Here is a 27,834-nt window from a genome sequence, read left to right on the forward strand (position 1 = left end):
ACCGTCTCCCGTATTGCACAATCCGTACAACTGCTATGTGTGTGGAAGTGGGTTTGTGTGTGTGCTTGTGGGAAAGACGGTGAGTGAATGGCGAGGGTGTGTCTGTGCGTAATGTTCTCTGGATCTCCTCGTGATCTTGGATTAAATCTTGGCTAAGAAATGCCTAAAGAATGGATGAATGAATGAACTGTTTCAGAGGCAGATTTTTCATTGAAATTTTTCACTTTAACACGACATTTTGATGCTTTTTTGGTTCTTTAGCTACATTATATTTTAGCAGCATGTTTCTGCATTTGATTGTTTTCTCACTTTGCAGGGTTTTTTTTATTTCTAAATGCTGTGCACGTATTGTCAAACAGGTGAGAATTTTCTCATTTACTTCGGTTTTGCATATCTGCATGTGTTTTATGAAGTTGCTGTGCACTGAGCTTTCAGGGCCACTGTTGATTTGGGAACTGCCAAATCAAGTGAAATACAGCGTTAACAGTTAAGTTTATTTAATATGTTAATATAAAAAAACATTATATTAGTATGTAGTCACTGTTGAGTCAAAGAATTAAAGTACAATTATAATATGATAGCTCTTGTAGTATACCAGTGCCAGAAGTTCTCTCTCTGAATAATAATAATTCCTCACTCAATAATCATGTCATTGTTTTCATTCTATGCAGACAGGTATTCACGATGAATCCCTGTTAAACTGAATGAAAGGATCGTCTCCTGAGGTTAAATCACATTTTCTGAGCTCCTTGATTTCTCATTCATGTCTTGGTAGCAGTAGAAACAGACACGCCTTTTCCCAGGAAGAGAGAGACACACTCCAGAAAAACGAGTTTGTCAAACACGACAATATGTGACCTGTTTCTTACAGCTACACCCGTCTCAGTGTTGACATGACAGGTCTCTCTCTCTCCTGAGTCAAAAGGGAAGCTGGCTCTCTGCACAATCTGTTGGACGACTTAACAAACAGTGGAAAAAAAAACAAAAAAACGTTATCAGGTGCTGATAGGACGTATCAAATCCTGTCATGTCTAAACTTTGGATAGTGAGAAAGAAAGGTTTCGATGACTGTTTTGAACAGACAGCACATACACTTCCCAAAAGTACTGACATGCAGGTACATCATTCAGTTTAACAATCAGTGCTGAATAATTTATTCAATACTGAAAGTTAATGGAAAGTTAAATGGAAAAAAAGCCTTTTAACCCTTCTAGATCACATGCCTGTCATATTTTGCACTTATTTAACAACATATGCCAAAAAAAGGCCAGTTGGTAAAGTTAAAGTCCAATTGTTTTCTTCTCTAATGGGATAATAAGACTTGAGTTATGACACAGCCACTTTTTCTAGATTTAAATCAAATTCTTCCCAAAAGTTATGGCCCGTCTGCCTACCCGGTTTCACTCAGAAATATGCCATAATGCAGAAGTCTCGTCAAGCCATTTCATCTGGAGTTTATGTGAATCAATCTGAAGCAAACAAGATTTGTCAGTCTTCACGTGTCATTCAAACAAGCATGTCAGCCGTGTTTCCACGTTGACAGAGTTTGCTGACAACAATGCATGATGGATCAGCACCTTTCTAACCCCCTCACCCGCACCCCAACCCCCCCACACACACTCCCTGCCCCCTGCTTTGAGGCAAATAAGCCACAAACTAAAGATCCTCAAATCCAGCAGCCTGCAGTCCAACACTATGTCCTTTTCTGTTGAGAATCAGCAGTTTTTAGAACAGACAGAAAAAATAAACACTGATGATGCTTCAACTTTCAAACACCAAAACACAATATAGTTTCCAGTGCCGCACTTAAACTCAGGTGGTTCGCTTATGCTTCACTTTTCTAGTCCAATTATCCATGAACGTACCATGTGATGAAATGGCAGACATCTGCTAGGCTCCTGTATGCAAATAACCTTATCAAGAGATCTTTCCCATGTACTGCCGTGTGTGTGCGAGAACAGAAAACAAAGCAGTGTGTTACACCAACCTCTCACCTCCTCTCACCTCCAGTCTCAGTCCAACTCCACCCACACAGAGATCCCTGTATGAGAGAGACGGACAGACAGGGAGGAAAGAAGAGGAAAGAGAAAGAGATGAGTGGAGAGGGAAGATGTGTGTCCGTGCGGTCAGCTGCCCACAGCTGACAGCAAGCGTCCATTCACAAGCTATGGCTATCTCACTGTTCATTAGCCAAGTGGCTGTGTTGCTATCAGCTTGATGATTAGCTTCATCAAGACCATCACCAGGCCTCAGTACATTACTGTCATGCAGCACTGCTCTTCATTACTCCTCCACGCTGCTCCTGTTGCTCGGCACAAGCTGTCAAACTTCTAGAAACAACTATTTTAGCGAACATGCAAACTTTTGTAAACAACTCCTGTTTTCATTACACACTTCTGCTGAACAGCCTGCTGTTATCCTTATTGATTTGCCAATTCCTGTCTCTGCGTGCAGCTCCACCATTACGGTTGTCTAATCCCCCTCCCTAACTGGGGTACATGTACCCCTAGGGGTATGTGAAGTGATGTAGAGGGTACACAGAACAAAATGTGATTTTAAAAATACAAGCGCAGACTGTGTGTGGAAAACGATTTAAGCCTCTCTCAAATTCAGCCAAACATTGTAGAGTTGAGTGTGTCCTCTCAAGCACACTCTTCCATTAACCTGTGTTTAGTATGTCACAGTTTATATACAGGCCCTAAATGTACATGTGTGTGGAGGGGGCTTACAGACATCGACATAGCTGGACGTTAAACATATGAAGGAGTGCAACAACTTGCACAATAAAACTTAAAATACGTAAGGCAGTACCAGATTTAGGTGTAATGTCAAAAATAAAGTGCAGCGTACCTCAATAGTTAAGAATTAAAATTAGAAGAAAACGTTCCTCAGGCAGGTTGTTCCACAGCCAAGGAGCACAAATGACAAATGCTTGGCCTGCTTGAGTTACAGCCGGCAAGACAAATGACACAATCGCCTTTGTGTGCAAGTAGTTTGTGTGATGGTCTGATCAGTCCCTATCTCCGACCAGAACTCAAGAAAAGTGTGCAGAATGGGCCGAGGCTATGAGCAGCTGACATGTGAGGAGCAAAGTTAAATATACAGAAACAATATTACACAATATTACAAATAAACCCAGTGAAATGATACCTGAGCGAGAGGTCAGAAGTCTTCTTGCGGCACGCTGTGGAGACGAGCCACAGATTGTTGTCCGAGGCAAAGTTAAAACAAGGTTTTCACCGTGGACCCACACAGGTGTAACTAATAACATTAATGATGCCTCAGTTCTGTAAAGCCTTAGCCAGTGAGTCAGCACATGCACATGAGCACAACCTTGTAACTGTCTCTCCTAAATGGAAAGCAGCTGTTAATAATGTTATTAATTACACCTCTGATATTTCTTCTGTGATACATCACGCTGAATGAAACATTTCAAGTGCCATTCATAACACTGGTATATTATTGCATTATGAAGCTGTTAAAGCTAATACCTTAGCAGACTTACCTGCTTTGTACATATGTCTGAGACAATCCTGAGAAGGAAATCTGATTCTCTGATGCTCCACTATATTCATCAGCCAGCAGGGTTTAAATTAGCTGGAACATGCTTTTTCTTTTTTTTTTTCTGCTATCACATTGTCCGGCAGATGAAAATATCAACACCAAAATTCCTGGAAATACTACGCCACACAGACCATATAAAACATCTAAAATAAAAAATAGCATATTTGAAGCTTGCTGCATGCTGTGAGTAGCGCTGAATTAAACAGCCACTTGCGAGAATAAAATTGATTAGCACGTCCATATGGTTGGAATTTAATTAATTAGAATATTAATGGCCATATTGGTCATCAAAAAAAGTTGAGCATTAATTCTGCCAACTAGTGACTAATTCTGTCTTTTGGGGGTTGTTTTGTTGAAAACAGCTGCCCATAAAACCAAAACAATTTGCTTAAAGACATTAAATTTGTCTCAGTATTTCAAAAGGGAGAAGTTTCATTGCTGTAAGTGACCTCGTCCAGATTACAAGCAGTCATTTGAATCATTGTAATAATAAAAAAGACTGAACGATGAATTGATTAATGCAGCTTTAAATTTCATTATATATATTACAACACTGAGACACTTATGTACAGTATCAGTGGTAAGAAAAACTAAATTTAGGTTGCAGAAAGTTCTAAGGCATCAGTTTCTTTGTAACAGCTTATCATTGATGTAATACAGCAGAAATACGTCAGTAATTTAGTTTCACTGACAGATAAGGCTGAGCAAGAAACTATCCAACATATAATTAAGGATCAGTGTGACAGCAGGAGGCTGTGCTGTGTTAGCAGATGAGGTGGCCAATTGTTGTGGCAGGAAAATTGAGGATGAAACTGTTTCTCACATAATAGTCTGCAAAAAGCTTCATATGCTGACGCAGTTTGTGTTTGGAGTTTCACTAAGGTCAACCATGCAGCACACGAACACATTCATGGTAAAATAAAGGACAAAATATTGAATTATGAACAAATACAATAATATTGCGTCACATTGTTGAGACAGCCTTAAATTGCTTGTGAACGCCTCAGCTTGAACTGGCAGGGACGGTGACAGTAAGAAGCATAACTTTTTTTTTTTTTATTTAGTAAGATTATTTCTCTGTAAGTGGGCTACTTTCTCCTCAGGATCTCTACCAGCCCAACACAGAGACACAGAAGAGATAGAAAAGCTATAAAAAGTATCATCTCAGACCTAAGTCTGTGGGCTCGAACACTGGTTAGATTATCTTTTCTAGTGTATGACTGTGGGGAGTGTGCGAGCTGTGAACCGTGGCTGATGCATGGCTGCTGGGGGAGCAGGAATATATAGTTTCATGTGACTCCCAGCGCTGCACTCATCTGTACTGCTCTGTGTTGAACTGCTCTGCTCTTTATTGTCCTATTTAGTCCTGCTAAAGTGCATTTGATTCAACTCTGTTCTGCTCTGCTCAGTTCTCTCAAGGAAAACGTGGCTCTGTTTTCTGCTCTCTCTCCATATATAATCTGATTCATTTCTCCTTGACTGTGTTCTGTGTTATTCTCTGACGGTCCAGTTGACTTCTGCTCTCATTTCTGCTGTAATCTATTTTGCCCTCAGTCTGAGGGTAATGAACCATAACACAAAACAACACATGACTTCCAGTCAATGACAGCAATGTGAACATTCAAACATTGCTGCAAATCTTTCTCCTTTCACAGATCCAAAGTGCCATCTGCTTGATGTTATTTCTTATAACGTGTACAATAAATTACAATACAATGAAAAGTTACAAAGAGGGTGTCAGATGGGAAAAATCTAGAGATAAAAAGTTGGGAAAACAAAGACAAGGGGTGTATCCTTGAACACAATAACAATACAGACAGCCAAGACTGAGTTGGTCTTTCCATGTGTAAACTAGCAGAACCACAGGAAGGGTAGAGGACCAACAAACAAGTCAGAGCAACTATATCACAACCACAGTTGTTACAGTATACACACATTCACACCTGGTATCCAGTACAACCACATTCTTGTAGCAGCTTGAGGATAGTAATAATCAGTGTAACAACTTACCCAAAGGCACCAACAGTTAAGATCAATAGACTGAACCTATAAAAGAACTTTGATCGCACTGACCTTTAATAGCATTTAGCTCACTTTGGGTCTGGGATGTAATGATGACCAACATTCAAATATTAAAACATGATGCAACTAAATATGCTGTATGAAAGTAACATATAGAACACGCAGGGACAGAAAGATAAAGAGCCAAAGAAGTGAAGAGGAGATAAACTTTAAAGAGACAGTGGTAAAGAGATTTCACCCAAGGCAGCGCTCCTCCAACAAAGGCAAACAGCAGAGCTGATATGAGCTGACACTGAGCGGATTGATGTACAACACTTAGCCTCTGGACTATTATCAAGAGCAGAGCTTATTACTTATCATCAAGCTGACTTACTGTAATCGGAGGAGGATGGAGGGACGCGGGCACGCACAACTGGGCTGCGTGTCAGTAAAACATACTTATTGTCGCATTAATTTCCCCGATGTCAGCCCACCATTCATCTGGTCGGTGGAGAAGCTCCAGAGAAACTCTTTTAATGATAAATGTTTTGACAGCTAATTCGGGACAGATTACGCTTTTTGTTCTACAAACGTTTCACAGAGGCAGAGCCGCCCTGAAGGCAAAAATAAAACAATGAATCAATTAAAACAATATGGGATGAGCTGTGCTTATTAGCGATTGTGACTTTTTTTTTTTTACTGTCAAAACCAACTGGAACTCACCACACTGAAAATATTCTGCATTTGGCAAAGACTCCTTTTTTCATGTGTTTGTGACAAAGGAAAGAATAACTGGTTTGGAGTAGCTAGTCTGAATTTGGAAAGTACGCTAGGCTATGTTAGCATGGAAACATTGCATTTTTTTCCCAATAGCAGCAGCAAAGTTAAGTTTTTACTAGTTTAACTTTTGAAGTTTTTTGTGAAATTGGTTCATTATTGCTTTAATTTATCATCATCGATAACAAACTACACAGCTGTGTTTTTTTCCACGTAGGGCTAAAGTCCGCGTGAATGCGGCCTTTTCTATTATGGAAAATTAACCCAAAAATAACCAGTATGAACATGATTTACACTAGCAGGGCTGCAACAAATGGTTATGTTCAAAATCCACTGACGAGTTATTACTTTTAATTAAACCACTCAGTGCTTTCATCTATAAAATGTCAGACTACAATTACCACCTCATTATGATATCACAGTGAAGTTAACCTTTGACCTTTTGGATATAAAATGTCATCACCTCATCATTTTATCCTAGTAGATATTTGTGTGTAATTTTGCAATAAATTCCTCAATTATGGCCAAAACCATGTTTTAAGGTCACTGTGGCATTTGACTTACAACCACCAAAAAATTCTGATCATTCCACTGTTGAGTCTAAGTGGATGTTGTCCCAAGGTTGAAGACATTCCCTCCAGATGTTCCTGTGTTATCGCGATCAGAACGGGAAGGACAACCCGAAAACGTAACGCCTCCAAGCACGGCTGTCACTGGCCTAAATACAGTGAAAGACGTCCATCACAGCTCCCAGAGCCCAGGCTGACTATTTCTGCTTTGGTTGCTTTGTCTGACCAACAGTCCAAACTCCAACGATAGTCAGTTTACAATGATACAAAACAGAGAAATGCAGAAAATCCTCACATATGATACTTTTGTTTGATAAACTAACGCATTACCAAATTATTGGAAGTTGATTTCCTGTTGACCAACTGATTCAGAGATTTTCTTTGGCACGAGCAAAAAGGATTTTCAGCACAAAGTCTATCCCCTTTATTATTTGATATAAAAGTGTATATACTATAAATATATAAAACTGAAATCTCCATCCTGCTTTGTAGGTAAAATCAGCCTGCAGCATTACAAACTAAAGAGAAGAATTAATATTGATTGAAGTCCATTAACACATTAATTGTTTCATTGAGAATGTGGCACATTTTCAATGAACATAAACTATATACATGAACTAATAAAATAAATGCAGAGTAATTTAAACTCTAATGCTTAATATTATAGCTTCACTAAAGGACTGTGAAAATATATTCTTGACGGTTTGAGGCTATTACATCTCAAATGGAACAGTTATTAATTTTTATGTGGAAGATTTTCTTTTACTTTTTATTCTTGCAAATTTAAAGGTGGTTCACTCTTCACTGCATCCTTGATTATAACACAAAGGGAAACTTTAGGGAAGTGAGGCAGTGAACCGGTAACAGTTGCAATCTATGAAGAGAAAATGTTCCATGTCCAGTTTGTTTTCTAACTTGCCTGACAGGAACAGAAGGTTGGGAACATTATTCCAGCGTGTTCACATATATACAGAACCTGGCCAAGACATTTGGATGTGCATACATTACATATGCAAATGTTGAAATCTCCTCCAAAAAGTATCCACAGTTACGTAAGAGTGTCACGCCAAAGCAAAACACTACCTTCAGTGACCAAAACCAGCTTTTAACTCGCTGAGAAAAGCTCAGGACAAAAACATTTTATCAGAATTAATCAATAACACACAAGTAGCGTCGGGGGCTTCAACATGTTAATTATTAAGGGTACCTGCTTGTCAAACATCTACAGAAAGCTGACATTCTTTTTCAAAGTGGGAAGCTGCGACATTAGAAACTGTAGCATCACCAAAACCCTCACAAGGTGCAACTACTGGGACGGGACTGTGAGAACAGGAAATGCCAGAATGTATGCGAACATGTACGGTTGAGAAGAAGGGTTAAACATTGACACAGAGAAACACAAGAGAGACGCACACACACAGAGGGGTGTGTGTGTCTGTGTGTGTGAGTTTTACCATTCCTCCTCATTTGGCTTAGCCTGTTTGGATTAGTGTCACCAGCTACAGGCCAGACCTAAGCCCCCCAGGCCCTCCTGTCACACAGGGTAAATACAACTCTGTGTGCGCGTGTGTGTGTGCGCGGAGCCAAGCCAACAAGAAACACCAGATTCTTCACCAATTAACATCAATGCGACGGGACCACTGACATTTAAGATGAGGATGTTCCCTGCTCTGTCCTTAAGTTCAGCCTGAAAGTCTACTGCTCTCACTCTTACCAGCTCTCTCTAAGTAGTCGAGCAACTAGTGTTAGTGTTAACAATAAAACTTAGAGCTTGACTAACATGTTAGTTTACAATAAAGACACATCAGCCAGCTGTGTGGCTTTCTCAAGCATCACTGTTATTACAACTTAACAATATAAGCAGATATGAAGGCAGCGTAAATGAATGTGGAAGTTATTCAGTCTCTAGTACGTGCATGTTCACTAGTGTGAATTTGGTTATGACAACAGATTAGTGGGCGGAGCCACTGTGACATCACCCATTGGTTTGTAGACAACTGTTTTGAAAACTAAATTTGGCAATACAGGAGTTTTCTGCAACTGGAGCATGCGCAGTATCGGTGAGAGCATGGAGCTGGTGCTGCAATCCTTCTCATATTACTATAGCTCATATAATTAAACAGTACTCTAAATTATGTTTCTGAAAACATTTTAATTTATTGTAACAGAATCTTGACACATACCCTGCTTTATCATCTGTTTTACTCTAAATGGGACCGTAATTTACAAAATGAAAACCATGCTGCATAGACGAAGACTTGAATCTAGCGATTGAGACCTTAAACTCATTAATAAACTGTTTTCTGAGGTAATAAATCAAGTGAGAAGTAGTTATTTTCATCATAGACTTTGTACAATCTGACTTCCTTTTGTAACCACTGGAGTGTCCCCCTGCTGGCCACTAGGAATAATGCAGGTTTTCAGGCACCTTTTGCATTGGCTTCACTTTTCAGACCTGGAAGTTGTAACCACTTTTTCTGCTGTCTACGGTTATGACACGGGTTTTGGAGAAAATAATATTAAGCGCTTCTGCCTGACCTCTACAGTGTAGATCTGAAAGCGCAGTGGAGTAATTGAACCAAGAAGGAATTACTTGCCACTGTATGGTTACAAACCATCACTTCAAAGCGCACAAGAGCACAAACAAAATACAAATCTGAAACACATGATGCTGTAAGTGGAATGCCGGTCTGAAAACATGATGGTCAACCAAACTAGCAGGATGACAGCAGTTTGGTCTCTCATCAGGCCTATGACAGCCTGTTGCTCAGACTGTGAGCAGAACATGAGAATTTAATGCAGATAAATAAAAATGAACTTGTCTTCATGAATTCAAGAGCTGCTGAAACACCACCTGAAGATACCAAAACTATACTTATTTTCAATACCTCATTTTGATATTTTCTACAAGATGTCTCTTAATGTTAAATGTTGTCTAATTTTTTAACAAAGTCTATCAAATGAGCAAAATCAAAATGCTGTCAACATTAAAATCGATAGGTAGTGACTGTACATGTTGATTCTCACAGTATGGATATTTTTGGAGTATGTCATTTTCTACAGATCAGTGGCAGGAGGTTTAGTTGATTTTTATACAAACTTTGACTATGGCTTAGATTTAGATGGTCAGACTTCAGATAGGCAGCTAAAATCATCTGTTGCTCCAAACTGTTTTGATCTTTAGTAGAACTATGGTACACTGAATTCTGGGTAAACTGAGAGGATTTTCAAAATTGTCTGACTGAGTGACTGTTCAGCTCTATGAATTCAACAACTAGAGGGACATTTTTCTTGGAAAAAAGAGTGTAATTGTTTTTGTCTTACAGTTAGTATTTATTTTTGTGTCATGGTCTAACTTGCAATATTCTAATCTATGAACAAAATAAAGACTAGTCTAACACTAGAGGCTAGTCTAAAATACCTTTGTGAAACCAGCCTTAGGACTAAATTTAGCTCTTCCACCTCATCACACTAGTTCACTAACAAATGATCGTTAGTTTGGTCACATACATGGAAGTGTGAGTCTGTGTGTGTGTGTGTGTGTGTGTGTGTGTGTGTGTGTGTGTGTGTGTGTGTGATGACCAGAGTAAAATTACTTTGACAAGAGAGGTTGCACTGCTTTGTCACACACATTCACACACAGATGCAGAGCACTGTGCGGCAGCAGCGGGAGCGGGTTTGTCAGGTAGAACACAATAACCGCCTCAGGTGCGTACAGCACCGGTTCCCAAGTTCTGTGGTTTTAAGTCTTGGACTGTTTATTATTCCTTGTGTATTTTAAACCACGTGCTTGGCAATGTGCAGAGTCAGCATCACACAATTCTGGCACCATCTTCAGCACGGCAGATGTATGATGCTTTGCACAAAACTGAAAAGTTGTGTTCTTTAATGTCTCAATCACATTTTCATTTGCATGGTGTTAAAGTATTTCAGCTAAAGAGTGACAACATCCAAAATAGTACAGTCGGGTCTCTTTTACACTCAAATTTTTTGATACGTGAAGAGCAGCAAGTGTCTCAGTGACGTTCATCCACATGCAAAATATGTGATTTTAGAAGCCTGGTAATGTAGCGATAAGCAAACTACTGCAGCGGGTGAGTTAACTGCTAAAACCAGGAACATGCTACCACTACTCAGTCACTCACCACAGAACAATAAGTTACCACAGTTTATTTAACAGACATTTGTATTGTTGTTGTTGAGATATTTATACTATTGACTCTTGTCTCATAACTTAACTCGACAAGCCATGCCTCTAGTAGGGCGCTTTTATACTCTGACATCATTTCCTAACTGGAAGCAAAAAAAGCAAACAGATTGTTTTTTCCAGTGAAGATGTCTAAACCCAGTCCGTGTGTCAGTGAACAGGCTAAGCAACGTGTTGCCTGTTTGAAAAAAACACTTGTCATAGTTCTGTTTTTCAAAGTTTTGCGCGCTTGCTGCTACTTCAGCCTATTTCCTTTGGTCAAAACCAACTCAGGCATCTTGATGTCTCCGTTTCCCCTTCAGTTAGCGGTCATTATGGACGACAAGAGACTTATTTGTGAAGTTGAGAAGCAGAACATCTTATATGATCCATGGGAATATCCTAAAAAAGGAGGAGGTTTGGAGGGAAGTCGAGGAGTAAATATACTGTCCCTCAACTACAAAGAAACAAGGCTGACTTAGGAAAGTGATGCAAGTTATGAATAAGTAACTTAAACTTAACTTAGAGGGAGAAATCAAAAATGGTGTTGCTGTGGCATTGCTCGTAGTGTATCTGGGTAATTTCTTGTTCACTATCAGCTGGAGTTTGCTTGCTGTTTGTTAGGATGTGGTGTGACACATGAGGCTAAATTTAAGCTGTTGGTGCAACACAGCTAAGAGCTACAATAGCTTTCTTTGTTTTCAAGGATTCAAGATTATTTATTATCATGATACGATCATGCCCCCAGCTGATCTGGCTGCATGTTCGAAAGATGCTGACTGCATCTGTTGATCGCCTCGAGGCCGGATGATCTTTAATCCAAACCCAGGCTTTATTTTCCAATGCCTATGAGTGTATTTCTGTCATAGGTGATACGAGTTTCAGCAATAAAACTAAAAAATAAATAAATAACAGATTTAAATAAGAAATTGAGAAAAGAGAAAATTAATAGAAAAGTGTGAAGGAGCTACAGGCTGCTACATTTAAATGCACACCCGTCGCTGCACAGAAGTTTTTTTGTTCTTTCTTTCTGTTTTTATCCCCTCAAAAGTCAGGACTGTCAAAATGATTTGTTACCAGTCAAAGGTGCAAATGTGCGTGTCAGAGTTAATTCACTTCAGATTTTTACTGTTGTGAATGCTGTGAATTTTAAAACTACAGTGAAGCCACTGGTCCTATTTACATGTTTTCTTTCATAAGACTGTAGAAAAGCTGAGGAGAGAAAACAGGGTAAGAAGTTTCTGGCAGCATTCTCAGCATGAGGTTAAAAAAATCAGTCTTACATATGACATCTGTGTATTTCTCATCACTTGCATGAACCTAAATGCAAAGGGCCTCCTAATCACACTGTTAAGGAACACATGAACAACACAAACAACTGTAAAACCACAAGGAAATAAATGTAATTACTATCATACATGTATAGGACGAATAATGTACAAGGAGATGGCTCAGAAGTCTTTACCAATGATGTATCATCTTATCTTTCCCTGAAGATAAAACGCCAAGAAGACATCCTGTATCTTTGAAGGTTATAAAGGCTAAAACTTTTGTCCTTCCTCTTCTCTGGAACAGTGTTGTTCAATGTTTTTTCTTTACAACTCTTGGACAGTAATCACAGCAGAGAAGCTTCGTTGCATAAATTTCTTGCCTGAAGAAAGAGAATTAACACTAATAATTTATTAGCGTCATAATAAAACTAAAATTGAATCTCCGTTTTTCCTTTCTCCAAACACTGGCCCAGAAAAAAAGGGAAAAAAAAAAAGAAACAGATTCATTCTGAGCAACACCTGGAACAGAAAGTACAGCTGTGCAGAGGACGCATAGTTTTGTCTTTTCAAAGCAGATGCAGATTTTATTTTCCGGTTCATTTTCAAGCCCTGACATGGCCTGCGGCGTAGAAACCAGCAGAGCGCTCAGAGACCAGTGTCAGCAAGCCAGTGCTGTAAAAACAACATGTCAACACCACTTAATACATACACATTAAAGACAGTCACAACCCCGTGTGACAGCTTGGACTAACCAATCAGCACTTAGCTGGGATGGAAAAAGCCAATGGGAGCCATGGAGAGTAATGAACTGGAGAGTAAGACAGTGGACTCATTCTGCCATGTGTTGAAGCTGATGAGATGACACAGCAAAGCATCATGGGAGTCACAGGCACACGTGCTATGTGGATGTGCGTACTCTCATATATCACTATATATTGTGCAAAACTACTACTACTACTGACTTTTTAATATCCATTTATGCAACTTTGTAAATCTACTCCACCTAATTTAGGTTTTCTTTTCACACCATTACATTCGCCTGATGGCTGTAGCGACTATGCTGGGATTACCTGACCAGCAACATTACAATCAGGGATGCATGATATGGATTTTTTTCAGCCGATAAGATAACAGAGAGATGGGTGGGGCATCCCTGTGGGGCGCGGGGCCACTGCAGGGGGGTGGTGGTGCAGATGACCACAGGAGAAATAACGACTGAAACAAAGTTGAATCAATATGAATTATGTAGAGGAAATAAACAAGCAAGTGTTTGCTGATGCTTTGATGCTGACCTAAATTTCACTCAAATTCAACATTTAAATTCTTTTTTATCAGCTGCTTTTCCAAATTATTGTTAATGATTGATAATAACTGTGGGATGGGGGGGCCTGAACTTTTTTCTGCTTCTGAAGGGGGCATGCCGGAAAAACCCACAGTTTATTCACATCTGAGGGTAAATAAAGCTCAGATGCAGTGAGCACAGATGGATGATTTAATATTCCATTGGTCTGACCAAAGCAAATCTAACTGACATTACAACCATATATCCTGATAAAACGGCAGAACGGTATGAAAAAATAGATAAAACCTAAGCCTATCTGAAAGTATTATGAGAGGCTGTTATACATAAGTACATTATGCTGGTAATACTTGATCTCCTAATGTTATACTAATACTGATTTTGTGCATTGCTCTTTCAGTAAAGAGTGGGAATTCTTCTTCAACCTCTAAAGCTGGCACAAATTTATCAATGTGAGACAACTTTAATATAATTTATGTTCAAGTGTCAACATTATTTTTACCACAGAAAATCAAATCTGGACAAAGATTCAAGATTCAGGCTTTTAACCTGCATCTCATCTTTCCACAGAAACTGCACCAGGAGCCTCACAAACGGCACCGAAATAAGGTCAAAAATCAAAGCAGCAGGAGACGAGAAATCCAGATTTTTTTTTTGTTCTGGGTTAAGTTTAAAAAATCCTTGAACATACTCATTTCTCATAATGGAACTAATAACATAATTTCCTTTGACACTCCCTAAATGCCCACGTCTTTCCAACTCGCTCACAGTAATTGACTGTAAATTTGTTGTCTCCAGGCCCAAGTGGAGTTCATGCTGATGTCATCGTTTGGGTTATTTTTTTTTATTAATCATTTTTACCTCCTCAAGAGCAGCAGAAGACACTATACAACCTTTTTCGCAGGCTGAGAGGTGCTCCTTCTGACAAGTTCACTGACCTTTATGCGTAAAATTTGGTAGGATTTGGTAGGCTTCAGTTTTTCAAAATAAAGCACACCTTTGTCATTATCAGGCCAAACTCCCAAAAACTTGTTAAATTCCCTTTATTTTACTGTACATGAAAGCGCAAGATGCTGAGCTAAATGTCTTTGGCAGGTGATCATCTTAAGTACATTCAACAAAAGTAACCAGACCAGGACCTGCATGCAAAAGTAACAATAATGGTAAATGCCACAGCGACCTCCTGCTGGAGCCCCAGTGGAGGAAACCAACTGGGACCATGAACTTTTTTATGCTCTGCCAGCGGAGTCAGATGGGGCTCAAAGATTTTGGCCGCCAGCCTTGTGAGTGCAGTCGACCGGCATCCTCATTAGCTTGCATCCAGATTCAGTCTAAAAAGAGGAATTTTCCCCAAGAAAAAAGAAAAAAAAAAAAAAACTAAACACAAGCTCACAGGGGGGTAAAAATTTCTATGTGCGCAATGACAGCCAAGCATGTAGAGCGGGACAAAACAGTGAAGCGCTACACCTCAGAGGCCGGCACCTTGGCTACAGGAGACTAGAGTTACGGAGTCAGAGTCATGACCTGTTAACAAGACAAGAACAGAGACAGATCTTATTACAGGATAATGTTACAGTGACATAAGCATAGGCTGCGTTTGCTCGTATTCGATAGGGTCTCAGGTAAATGTCATCAAGAAGCAGGGACGGCTTTCAGCTGAACCGATGCAGATCTCAAGCTTTAAAGAGAACACCTCATCAGTGCTGTCCCACTCCTCCACAGCACAGAGGAACACACAACAGTCTGCAAAAAGAAGCTACTACTCCACCTAGGAAGACTAACAATCAAACAAATAAAAGCTCGCTTTCGGTTTTCATTTTGATCTGAAGGAGGGGAATGTGAATTAATGTCTCCTCGGATCCACAGGCTTCAGCTAAACCAGAAAAGCAAGTGACTGGCATAAATATTCAGAGCTTTGATACCATTTACATCTCATTCTTATCCAAATTCAGACATCTTATCTGTGCACAGAAACCTTCTTGCTTAAGGAAATTGAACAATTTCCTCTCAAAATGAGATATATATCTCCTTTTATTAAACGATTGGTAATACACTCATCTGGGCTTCCTGAATTTCTGTTAACTCTGTGTGTGTGTGTGTGTGTGTGTGTGCGACACTTTCTCAAAAGGAAGATCTATAAATTCCTGAAATAAAACAGGAGGATCCTATACTGAAACCCAAACAGAAACCAGTCACCCAGTTGAGACAAATAATACTCTGAAAACAAATCCACATCAAATATTAACATCAAACCTGTCTCCTGGGGTGATTATCAGTACCGGTCTAAGTTAAAATACTGTATGATGAGGTGCACATCTTTGTAGCACAGGAGTAAATACAGCTGAGAACTGGCTCGAGTTTTTTGCACCTTCAATCTACTTTCACCATCAGCGGCTACAAAGCATTAATCCTGATCTCCCAATCCCATATTTTTACTGAACACTGGCCAATAACAATCGATGTCCAATTGATCACATTATTTTAAGGGCCCTGCAGACACACACTCAAATGTGACTGGTTATTGTGGCTAATCAGCTCTCTGCTCGGTTGCTGGTGGGTGGAAATAATGTGAGAATTAGGGATGGATGATGGAGATGTCATTGATTCAAGCAAAGAATTCAGCATTGAAGCAAGTATACAGCTTTGCAGTCCTGGAAGATGTCTAACAGGTCTGCAGGGCCTTTAGAACCAAAGGTGACATCATCAAATTGCTTTTGTCCGGCAAAAAAACATCAAGCTATTCAGGTTACTATCACAAGAGATGGATAAAGCAGCAAACTCTCCCAATTAAGAAGCGGCAGCAGCTCAGTCTGTAAGGACGTGGCTTGAGAACCAAAGGGTTACCAGATCAAGACACACACAGTACTTTAAAAAATATCAATATTCAGTGTCAGTTTTGATACCATGAGGCAAAAGTAACCCAACATTGAGGTCATAAAATGCTTGATTTTTATTAAAAGATTAACATAACGTGGCAATGGACGTAGAAAATGAGACAAGTGACAAAAAGAAGACAGTACTGTGAGTAAGTAAGAGGAGATGGGACCATGCGGTCACAGCAGCAACAAATATTTTAAGCATTGTGCAATATTCAAATGCAAAAATGTCCATGCAACTCTAAACTGTAGTTGAGAGCCTGGAGCAACAATTAGCTGTTCCTAGAGCTGTGGCAGTATGGATTTTTTCTGACCGCTGTGACAAAGTCACATATTCCTGCGGGATGGCAGTTACTCCCTTAATAATTATGTTATTGAAGTTCATTGCAGCATACTGTCAGGTTACAGTGTGTCTGGTAATAAATGCTGCAGCTTCTCAATACCTTTACAACATCAGCTCGGTGCAGTTGCATCCCCTTCAGAAGCTTTGTAATCCAGCCTTGAACTGCAGCGTCTTTTTTGGAGACGTGGAAAAACAAATCCATGGTGATAAATCCAGCACCCGACGTCTTCTGTGGTTATTTATCCGGTTTTCAATCTTTAATATAGTTGTTGATGACAATCCAAAGATGGCTTGGGTCGAGTCTGTGGACCAATTAGAAGCTGTGCTCATGAGTTGTCAGCCAATCAGAGGCTGTGTTCCGGACTTGTGTGTGACAGCAAGATTGACCCGTCAAAAATAAAATTTGTGGCAGGCGTCACATGACCATGCTGTTGCCTGATTTCTGCATAGACAAGTATTTAAATCGAGCCATTTTTAAAAATTTACTTAGCTATCCATAAGGCACGTTTACATTAGTGTTTCATCAAAATTTTACAAAAGCAACTTTGGTGGAAATCGACCTGTTAAAACCTCGTTCCTTTCACCTCTCCTCACTCCCAGTTGCGATCCAGCACTGACCTCTCCCTCCGTATCACCACCCTCTTTCCTCAAACCATCCCTGCATGCTTTCACTCCTGCCCTCTCTCCTTCATCGCCCTTATTCTTTTCTTCCTTCCTCACCTCCTCTCTCTCCTCTGCTTGTCACTTCATCTGTTGAATACTGTTTCTGATGAGTCAAACATAGATAGGTTTGACTGCTGCGCATGCACACATGCCCCACTTTTTTAGAGAAAGGTCAAGTGTGTGATATTTAAAGGAGAAAATACTGAAGAATTAACTTGCATATAAGATTTACTGTACATAGTGAATAATGGCATGACATGATTGGTTATTGCCATATTCAGTACATAAATATTTGCATTCTACTGCTGGTCGCAATCTTTAAAAGCTGATGCTGAAAAGCAGACATTATTTCACAACTGTGATGTGTGTTAATAAAGTTGGCTCTGCTCCTGAAGGGCTACACCATCTTAACAGGCTCACAATCACTCCGTTTTTGTCAGACAGCAAAATAAGAGCTAATGGAAACAAAATCAAATAATACAAGCTTTTATCCTCCACTTGTTTGTTAATGACACGGCTAATTTCCCTTCTTTCCATCTTTATTTGCCATTTCGATGCTTCCTGCCCTCACCCCTGTCATCCATCACTTTCAGCAGAAAGACTAAGATGAGTGCCACTTTGTTGTTTGCTTGTTTCAAAGTTTAGTTTTTTGTGTCACAGACTAATCAATCAACCATTGTCATTGTCTGTAATGGTGTGAATTCTGAAAATATGTTTAAGTTTATTAAAAAACAGTAAAGAATTCAGTGAATTCAGTGAGTAATAAGACCTGTAAACCATTACATCCAGCCAGTCTACATTTCCACCTGTCCTTCATCCATCCCTGTGGTCTTTACCTTCATCCACTCCTTACTGCATTATTTGCACTTCTTACTTTATGCTCCTGAGGAATACATGCAGCACTCTTTAGACCTGATACTGGATTAACAGGTTTGAAGTGTTTTAAAGTGACTGAAGTGACTTTTACAAGAATTCTTACTGTCAGCTTCATGTATCAGACTTTAAAGCCACTAACCAATCTCCAAAAACAGTCACAAGTTAAAGCAGTTGTCGACCAGCGTGAGTTTTTCAATGGCCGATGGCGATGCCAGAATTTAGAGATTTAATGCAGATACCAAAATAAAGAAAAGTCATGTATAATTCCATCATGTCATTCACACTACAATATAATATACATGGTTATCTTAACCATTAACATGTTGCTCTAATCCAGCCAATGTCATTCAACTACATTATTCTATATATGATAACATAATCTATGTAGAGTGCAATAAATAGTGCCTAAGTCACACCCCTTCCAGTGACACAGAATGTGACTTAGGCACTCTATTTATTGCTATCCAGTAACAGGTTTATATTATATTTGCTGTCATTTAGGATGGGAGAAGAGATGATGGTGGCTGAGGAAATTTAGGCAAAAGTTAACAGCAGGATGTATGAGACCACCTTACCGAAACTGATCAGGGGGAGAGCTTAGATTGTTCCACAGCATCCACACTGACAGGACTGCCTGCAGATGTGTTTGCAGGCGTTTTTTGTTTATTGGCCAGAGGAAAGAGGAGAGTAGTTGATAAAAATGTTTTATATGTTCATCTCGGTCACTTTCAAGTGTTACAGTGAATTCACAGACACTAAGCTTTACAAGCAGCAGCAGCAGAGGATTACCTGACTTTTTTTTCGCTCCAGTTTGGCCAGTTGTACCTGCAGCCAGAGGGGAATCCCTGCAGGCACTACTCGGGGATGTAAAAACCCGCAAACTTCCTACTTCTGAAACCTACACCTTTGTGTCTTACAGACAATATAAGGTTATTTTGCTGTATACTCTATAAAGATCCCCCTTACTTCTTTTATTGATTTCCTGAACACTGGAACCTGCTCCTTCCCTAAAAGAACAAGAGTCTTGGATCTTTTAAGAGAGAGCGCCAAAACTCAAACACAAACAGCACAGGCTACACAGAAACCACACTGAATAAGGGGATTAAAGTTGTTGTGAAGTTCCATGACACTCCATGGTGATATAATAATATATTTGCATATTTTTATATAGGTTATTCAGCACTTCCACCAACACAGTACTTCCCTTTAACACGCTAATCCCTTAACTCATCTCTCACCCACTTGTGTGCTGTGTTGATGTGGTGTGGACTGTTGAATAAGCAAAGAAATGTATAAAAAAAATAAAATTAAAAATCCTAATCCGTTCCATTACTTTCTCTCTATTCTTCTTTTTCTCTCTGAAAGGAATATGACTGTAGTCTGTGTAGCATCTATCCTCTGCTCTTCTCCCACCTTTTTCTCATTTCCTTTCCTCCCTTTTTTCCTCCCTTGACAGAAAACCAAAGATAACCTCTAATAAACGGCAGTCGTTTCATTTTTTCTTTCTCTCGCTGCCACTATCTTTTCTTCCTCTCCCTCAGCAAGCAGAGGATTATTAGAGGATTATCTCTCTTTCTTCTCTTATTCATCCCTGGGTCTCTCCTCGCACATCATGGAACAGCAGATTACCTCCAGTGAACTACAGTAGTGGTGTGATTAGGCGCAGTGGTTAAGTTGATAGAGCAATCATCTGAACCTATGGCTGCAGAGAAAACCACCACTCTTGGTATTACACAGGCAGCTTTGATCACAAGGATGAGTGCCAGCATCTGCTGATCCAGTGTGTGCACATATGCATGCTTGCATACATGCACAGCACTAAAATCTACTCCAAAGTAGGCTAATAACACTGTCAAAACAAACTCTTTTATAATTGTTACAATAATAAAGTTCTAAATTTAGGGCCACTTCACTTCAGCTCCTGTTTTTACTCCCTCTGTTGTTTCTAAGTGCTAATGCCACCCAAGTGCTAACCAAAGCAGCCTTAATCAGTTCACTGTCGACGGCGGCAATGATGCCTTTCAACTGTCTCCCTTTTAAATGAGATTTGCAATAGAAAAGAGGCACCGGCCTGCTGTATTCAGTGGCGGGAGGCTCCTTCAGCTCTCTCAAGTCCCTTGTCTGTGATGTTTGTGCACATGTGCGCACGTGCATGCCTCTGTGTGTGTGTGTGAGTGTGTGTGTGTGTGTGTGTGTGTGTGTGTGTGTGTGTGCGCGCACTATCTCCAGAGTTGGACGCAGCAGATGCTTCAGCAGAGGGGAGCCACACATCAGCCTTGATATTATTTCATTAGCATATCAGCATCCCCTCTTTCTCTCCCTCCCTCCCCCCTTTACTCGCGCTGTCAGAAATTGATGATCTGCAATTACACAGCATGTGTCAGTGCAACTAAACATCATTTAATAGCTCCAAGCTGACAGTACATGACTGAGCAAGCGGAGAGGCACCAGTGTCACAATGAACGAACCATGTTTTCTACCCTGAAGCATGTTGCTCGCACACAAGTCAAATTTGCCGTTATGTGGAAAAAGTGCCGCCTAAGAAATAAAAGTGCATACTAAATATTACACAGTATGCTTATTTTATAAACGCTACACTGCATGACTGTTACAGAAATGATAACACGAGCAATTTGAAATACTTATGGTAGGATGACCATAAGAGATAAATAAACTCACTATTGTGTACCACATCCCTGCAGCAACATCACAGCAATATTCTAGTACAAGCATTAGTATAGATGGGGCTTAGCAATGTATCGATGTTATCTCAGTATTGTGATATAAGTGCAGATATCATCTTTGATTTTGGATATCATTACATTGTGATATAGCAAAAGTGTTGTCCTTTCCTGTTTTATGGTTTCTATTATTTGCCTTTATCCACTTAAGCATTATATCCACATTACTGATGATGATCACTGAAAAATCTCACTGTGTTAATATTTTGTAAAAGCACCAATACAGATCACAGACGCAATATCAAAATATTTGGTATTTGGTAAAAACTATTGTGATATTTGATTTTGTCCATAATAGGGCTGCAACTAATGATTATTTTCATGGTTGATAATCGGCCGATTTTTCTCGATTTCTCTCTGGCTTTAAAATGTCAGAGACAGGTGAAAAATGTCAATCAGCCCAATATGACGCCCTCAAATGTCTTGTTTAACTCACAACCCAAAGATATTCAGTTTACAGTCACAGAAGAGTAAAGAACCTCAAAAATATTCACATTTATTCAGCTGAAACTTTTTGGGACTTTTAAGCTATATTACACTTATATTATATATAAGTGTATAAATAATATATATTACACACTTATTTCGTACAGTGTCACTATAACATTCGTATGAAATCCAAAAATAAAAGATCTATATGACACTTTTGACATCAGTCAGCTCAGTCTATAGAGTACTGGAGCTGAGTAATAAGCTTCATGCAGTTATAGTACTTACGAAATGAGGCTCCTCTGGTGCTTTTATCGAACTAAATCCTTTAATTTAGTTTGCGGGTGAAACTTGAAGATAACACAAACACTCACACACACACACGCCCCTCACACACACATAAAACACACACACATGCAGGTGTAGTCTGAGCTCGTCTGTACTCCGCGCTGTACTGAGGAGAGAGCTTCCTCAACTATCACCTGCCATGTGATAGGCATGATGCCTTCATGGGCCCCTCGGAATATCTCCTGCGCTCAACTGCCTGGTAATGGATTCATGTTGGAAATTTTTGTAAATGGGCGGATATCTGTGAATATAAACAGGGGGCATGCAAGAAGGTGAATTCAGTGAATTTAACTAACACTTTAAAGCAAACTGCAATTATCTATTACAATAGCCCTGAACTGTCTATTCAAGTACTGGTCCGGCTGGCAGCAGAACTGATCATTTACACATAATAACACTCTAAAATATACATTCCATACTTGTGATATTGCTATTCTCAATATACTATTGATAGTCGTCCTTAAACATCTCATGTTGGCAACATAGACCTCACAGAAAAACTTAATGAACTAATTAAAATATATCCGACAGTACATGTAGGCAGCAAAGTGTTGATTCATAATAATTGGCTGGATGATTTTAATTTGAGGACATGAAACTCCATACTCCATAAAAAAGTTCTTCAGTTTCTTCACCTTACCTCCGATGTTTCAAATACATCCCAGGAAAAAGGGGGGAAGTTAAGTGAGAATACCACACGGTACAGAAAATAACTATTTGCCTGTACGTTTACACTACGTGTTGTTTTAATGTGACTCAATACTGCCATCTAGTGTCACATTTTATGTTTCAAAAGACAACATGAATGAAGAAGGGCTACCCCCCGGAAACGTCACTCTGTTCCCCCCATTTCCTCTTTCTCCACTTAGGTCATCGCTGTTTACCAAAAACAATTGGTGAGAAAAGTCAGATCTCTCTTTCAGAAAGACAAACCAACCCCCTTGGTCTCAAATATTTGGTAGGAGGAATATGGACATTATCTTCAAAATATTGAGCACAAACTAACCTCAAGATGTCTATTTCAAACTTCTATATCAAAACATTAATCGCATAAAATAAAAAATGACACAGCTGTTTAATTATTATATTAGTGGTGTAAGTTCTTTTGGAGATATCCTTTTACTATTATTTGGTGGAAAGACGTTGCCCATTATATTTCTTTGTAACATGTCTATTCTATTTTCATTACAATATAAATTCTGTTTGTTTTCATGTCAGAAGATCAGAACATAACAGTACATACAGTATATTCAGCACTGTGCAAATCCCAAGGCCTTAAAATCTCCTAATATGTATAAACTTTATAAACATTTGGACTGATAAAACTCTTTTTTCTTTCTTTTTCTAATTATAAGTTTACCACAGAACCCTTGGTAGATACATACCTTGCAGGGAAGACGAGTACTAAAAACAACTACATATACCATGAAAGCGTTTTATATTGTAATCGTGAATATACACTGCACTCTAGTGGTCAAAGCGCGTAACTACATCTAGTACAACGTTTAATTTGAAAATATAACCAGTATAACTATGCTATTGTGTCCAGCCTGATGTAGTTGCTAATTAACCTGTTATTTATACACATTAAAAACTGATAGTGATATTTAATTGATAATTTATTGTTGCAGTTCCATGTTGTGACCACTAGAGGGCAGTGGACGTTAACCTCACCAGGTCAAGACAGACACACCACTGCCTACTGACATAAAACTTTTTCTACTATAAAGCTACAAAATAACAAAAAGGACTGTGCTGTTTTTTGTTTTTTTTTTTTGTTTTTTTTTTATTTTTCATAGTTCTCTGCCAAGTATGTTCATAGAAGTGAACAAAATGTTCAAAAAGATCAAATGTATTGTCCTTTTATAGATTGATCTGCCATTATATTGTATTTCATGTAATCAAATTACAGAACTTCCTCTTATTATTTAAACTGACACTCTTAACCCAGAATAGTTTTTAATGTCTCCTTGTTTGATTTTTTCACCTGGAAGATGACAGGAGTTTTGGTTAGGTCCAACTACAATATAGCAAAAAGTTAAAAAAAAAATTCATTAATAGCAGCACTTATTTATTGCATTTGGATGTGCATTCTGTTGCAAACGTTTTGCATTAATATACATCTCTCATCTCATCTCTCTTTTGACATGTATAAGCCTAGTTTCTTTCTGATGTAACTGGTTTATGTGTGTCTGGCCAGTGTGTTTCATGTGAAAACCGTATGTGACAGTATTTCTATCTTGGTCCTCAGGGCCCACCACCCTGCATGTTTTAGATGTTTCCCTGCTCAAACACACCTGATTCACATGATCAACTCGTCATGAAGCCTCTGCCTGACAGCCTGAAGCCTGATAAGGAGCTGATCATGTGAATCAGGTGTGTTTGAGCAGGGAAACATCTAAAACATGCAGGGCAGTGAGCTCTGAGGACCAGGATAAGGGAAACACTCTGTGAGAAAATTAGGAATAGGGGCTGCAGTGGTGCAGATGTAAGGGCTGAGGCTGGGCAGTGTCATTTCTGTATCATGGTGGTCATCTACCTTATTTTCACCAGTCATACACTGATTATCTTTTTCCTGCATGTACAATCAATTTTACTGCGACCCAAAAAATTAACTTGAGTATTAGTGATCTACACTGTGTATTTTCAGTTTTAAAAAGGGGGTTTGATATATGGCTGAGGATTTAGACAGCTTTCTTCATGCTGATGTTTTTTACTCAGTGGTTCATTCAGTAATTTGAATGAGAAAGAAATGTGTCATACGTCTAATCAGGTTAAGCTGCTTTTTAAAAAAAACTTTGTGACATAAGATGTGCTCTGAAGCACAAGACAGGAGTATATAAAGTATGAAGTCAGACCAGATTCAGGTACACTTCTAGTTTAACTCTCTGTGATGTCTCTGAAAACTATTATTGTTTGCAAGAAGGGGAATGTGGAACAAACAACAACAACTATTAATAATAATATTAATAATAATAATTAGAGAAAAGTAATGAGACATAAATGCCAGGAAAATCAGAATGCACCAACCCAAAAGAATACACTAAAATCATGTAAATGTTATTTCAAGGACAAATGATGTTCATATATATTTTATTTTTCTTTCTTTTTTTAATTCTTTTTTTTTTTTTTTTTTTATTGTTTATTTCCACTCAGTGCCAATCAGTGGCCTGGGATTGGCTCTGGATCCCCCAGGAGCAGCTGGAAAGCATTTCTGAGGAGAGAGATGCCTGGAGTACCCTGCTTAACCTGCTGCTACCGTGACCCTGGGTAAGCAGAAACATATGGATGAATGGCTGATGTGTTACTACTTGTACTGAGCTTTTTTGAAAAGGCAACGGCTTGTTCTGTCATGTGTCTGTTACCTAAATTTACACATGGAACAATGAATGTTAAAAAAAAACTAAAAAAAAAAAAAACTGCAGCAGTATCCTGGTTATTTACAGAGTACTCCAGGTAGCATATCTGGGTTTCTCACAGCCTGGACCAGACCTTATCCAGATTTCTGAAACCAGGATATGACACATGCATGCAGAAAACATAATGAGGACACTCCAAAAACCTTAGCATATCCAGGATACTTGTGGGCATGTAAACAATGTCTCTGTCACTCCCTACTGAAGTCTATAAATGCCAGATCTCCAACTGCATGGCATTGCAAGACTAACCTGAAATTGACTTACAGTTACAATACACTGCTTCATTCACATAATCTAATATGTGGTGAGAACACAGACAGGTACAGGTGATGTGTCAAGTCAAATTTTATTTGTAAAGCCCAGTATCACAAATCACAATTTGTCTCAGGGACAGTCTGTATAAAGTATGTACAACCTGTCCTGTAGACCCTGAAAAGGGTAAGAAAATAATTATACTATTATAATATGCATGCAAAGAATGTGGATGCGGGAGGACAAGGAACAGCCTCAGGTGTTTTCAATTTGACCCGAGCCAACTGACCTCCTCTCCACCATGGAGACCTGGAGGAGGAGAGGCTCCACAGACGAGGAAAGAAAGAAAGATGGAGAGGGGTGATAGAGACACAGGGGAAGAGAAACCACTTGGAGGCATGTGGGAGCAGAAACAAAACAGAGGATCAGAAAGATGCAGCAGTTGTTAAAAATTTTATAGTTTTATTTTTGTTTGTAGGACAAATATGGATTACAATTACTAAGTTAAGAGATTCATTGAGACTGAGAACAGTGCTTATTCTTTGAATTAATCCAAGAATATGCACTGTTTAAAAGTTAAGTCAGTTTTAAGTTTGGATTAAAATTAACTAAACTAAACAGAGGCAGCTCATCTGATATTGGTGGGGAGGTTGTTCCAGAGGAGGGTGGGTGGGGGGTGGGGGGGGGTGTAAAGGCCCTGCCAACGGCTGACTACTTTTTATCTCTGTGGGGACACAGGCTTTTCACACTACACTTAGCCCCAGGCTAAGAAAGCTTTCACACTGGCACAAACCTGGAACATTCCAAAGGGGGTGAACCCCGACTATAGCCTTGGGCTTACTGGCCCCGCTCCAGAGCAGGGCTAGCCCTGAGTTTGTGGGGTTATCCCCTGCAAGTCGACTAAACCCAGGGCTGAAAAATGCCACTGTGAAATGGGGCTAAAAGAGCAGAGTAGTCATGGAAAGCTCTAAACTCTCCACATCAGCTGGTGTGTCAACAGACGTGTTACCCAGGGCTAGTAGAAGTGCAGTGTGACTCATACAGCCCTGTGCTTAGCTTAACCATGGCTTACCAATATGTGTATGAAAAGTTGCTAAGGTAGCCCAGGGTTAACTCTTAGCCCAGGGCTAAGAATACGCAGTGTGAAAAGCCCCATAGGAGCCCAGTATTCGAGAGCGAAGAGCAGGGTATGAGGAAGCAAATATGTGTGCAGGAAAATGATATTTAGTATCCTTTAATTTTTTCTTACATCCTTCCTGCATAATTTCTTTTATTTTTATGATTTGCTGGACTAAAATGCAGGGTGAGCAATTGACCCCAGACTCTGTTCTCTATATGTCAGATGGTTTGTGGTAATTTGATTAACAGACCTTTTTCACGGCAGCCATTTTCACATATAATAGTCATGTAAACACACTGTGATATTAAGGTGCCATTACATCTGGTGTAGCAGAGTCTTTCCTGTGAGTCAACATGCACAATAGCAGCACCCTGACTCTGTTTAACCTGAATGGAACTGAACTATAATTAGTATCACTGGTTACACCTATGTTTACTCTATTACATGTCAATACTGCACACCACTGAAAAACAATATGATTTGTGTGGCTAAAAGGCATTGTGTTTGATAAATATGACCACGAATGCCTGCATAGTGTTTGTTGGTTCTACGTACACTTTATTTCTGTGTTTTAACATACAACGTATATTTAAAAAAAAGAGAACTGAAAACAATCAGATCAATAATATGTATGTGCATACTTGACCTTATAAATTACACTGTCAGACTATAGCACTGATTGTGTTTTCATGTTTGGACAGGAGAAGCAGTAAAATATGACCAGCAGGAGGCGTCAATGTGCAGAATACAGGAAACTATAGAAGTTAAACCAAACAGTGGAGGTGTAACACATTCATGGAAGTCCCTATTTGAAAAGAAGACTCTCACAAAATGCAGATAAATCAGTTCTAAAATTACAAGTTTGCCACCATCTGCTTTTGTATGTAGTTAAAATAAAACCCCGATAAAAGGAGTGGAATTTTTTTTTTTTTTTTTTCTCTCAAATGGTTTCACTGATTAACAGGGCTCTCACAGGACACTGCAATTTTAATATTTTCAAATAAATATATGTATGTGTATCCCCTGAATATATCACATCTCATATTGCCCACATTTAATATAAGAAAGTTAAGAGACCCGGGATCAAGACAAATTCATT

The 27,834-nt window shown here is 39.2% G+C and overlaps 1 protein-coding gene across 1 annotated transcript in view; it reads right to left on the reverse strand.

Moving 5' to 3' along the window:
* The window catches only part of ppfibp2b (PPFIA binding protein 2b), a 93,752-nt gene extending 71,702 nt beyond the window's left edge, over positions 1-22,050 (reverse strand). Inside the window, exon 1 of the mRNA XM_084733284.1 lies at positions 21,885-22,050. The gene's annotated coding sequence lies outside the window, so the exon portion shown is untranslated. The remainder of the gene's footprint in view (positions 1-21,884) is intronic.
* Between the last annotated feature and the right edge of the window lie 5,784 nt (positions 22,051-27,834).

The sequence above is a fragment of the Lutjanus erythropterus genome, chromosome 13 (assembly GCF_056507025.1).
Source record: "Lutjanus erythropterus isolate fLutEry1 chromosome 13, fLutEry1.hap2, whole genome shotgun sequence".
Taxonomy (NCBI): Eukaryota; Metazoa; Chordata; class Actinopteri; order Lutjaniformes; family Lutjanidae; genus Lutjanus; species Lutjanus erythropterus.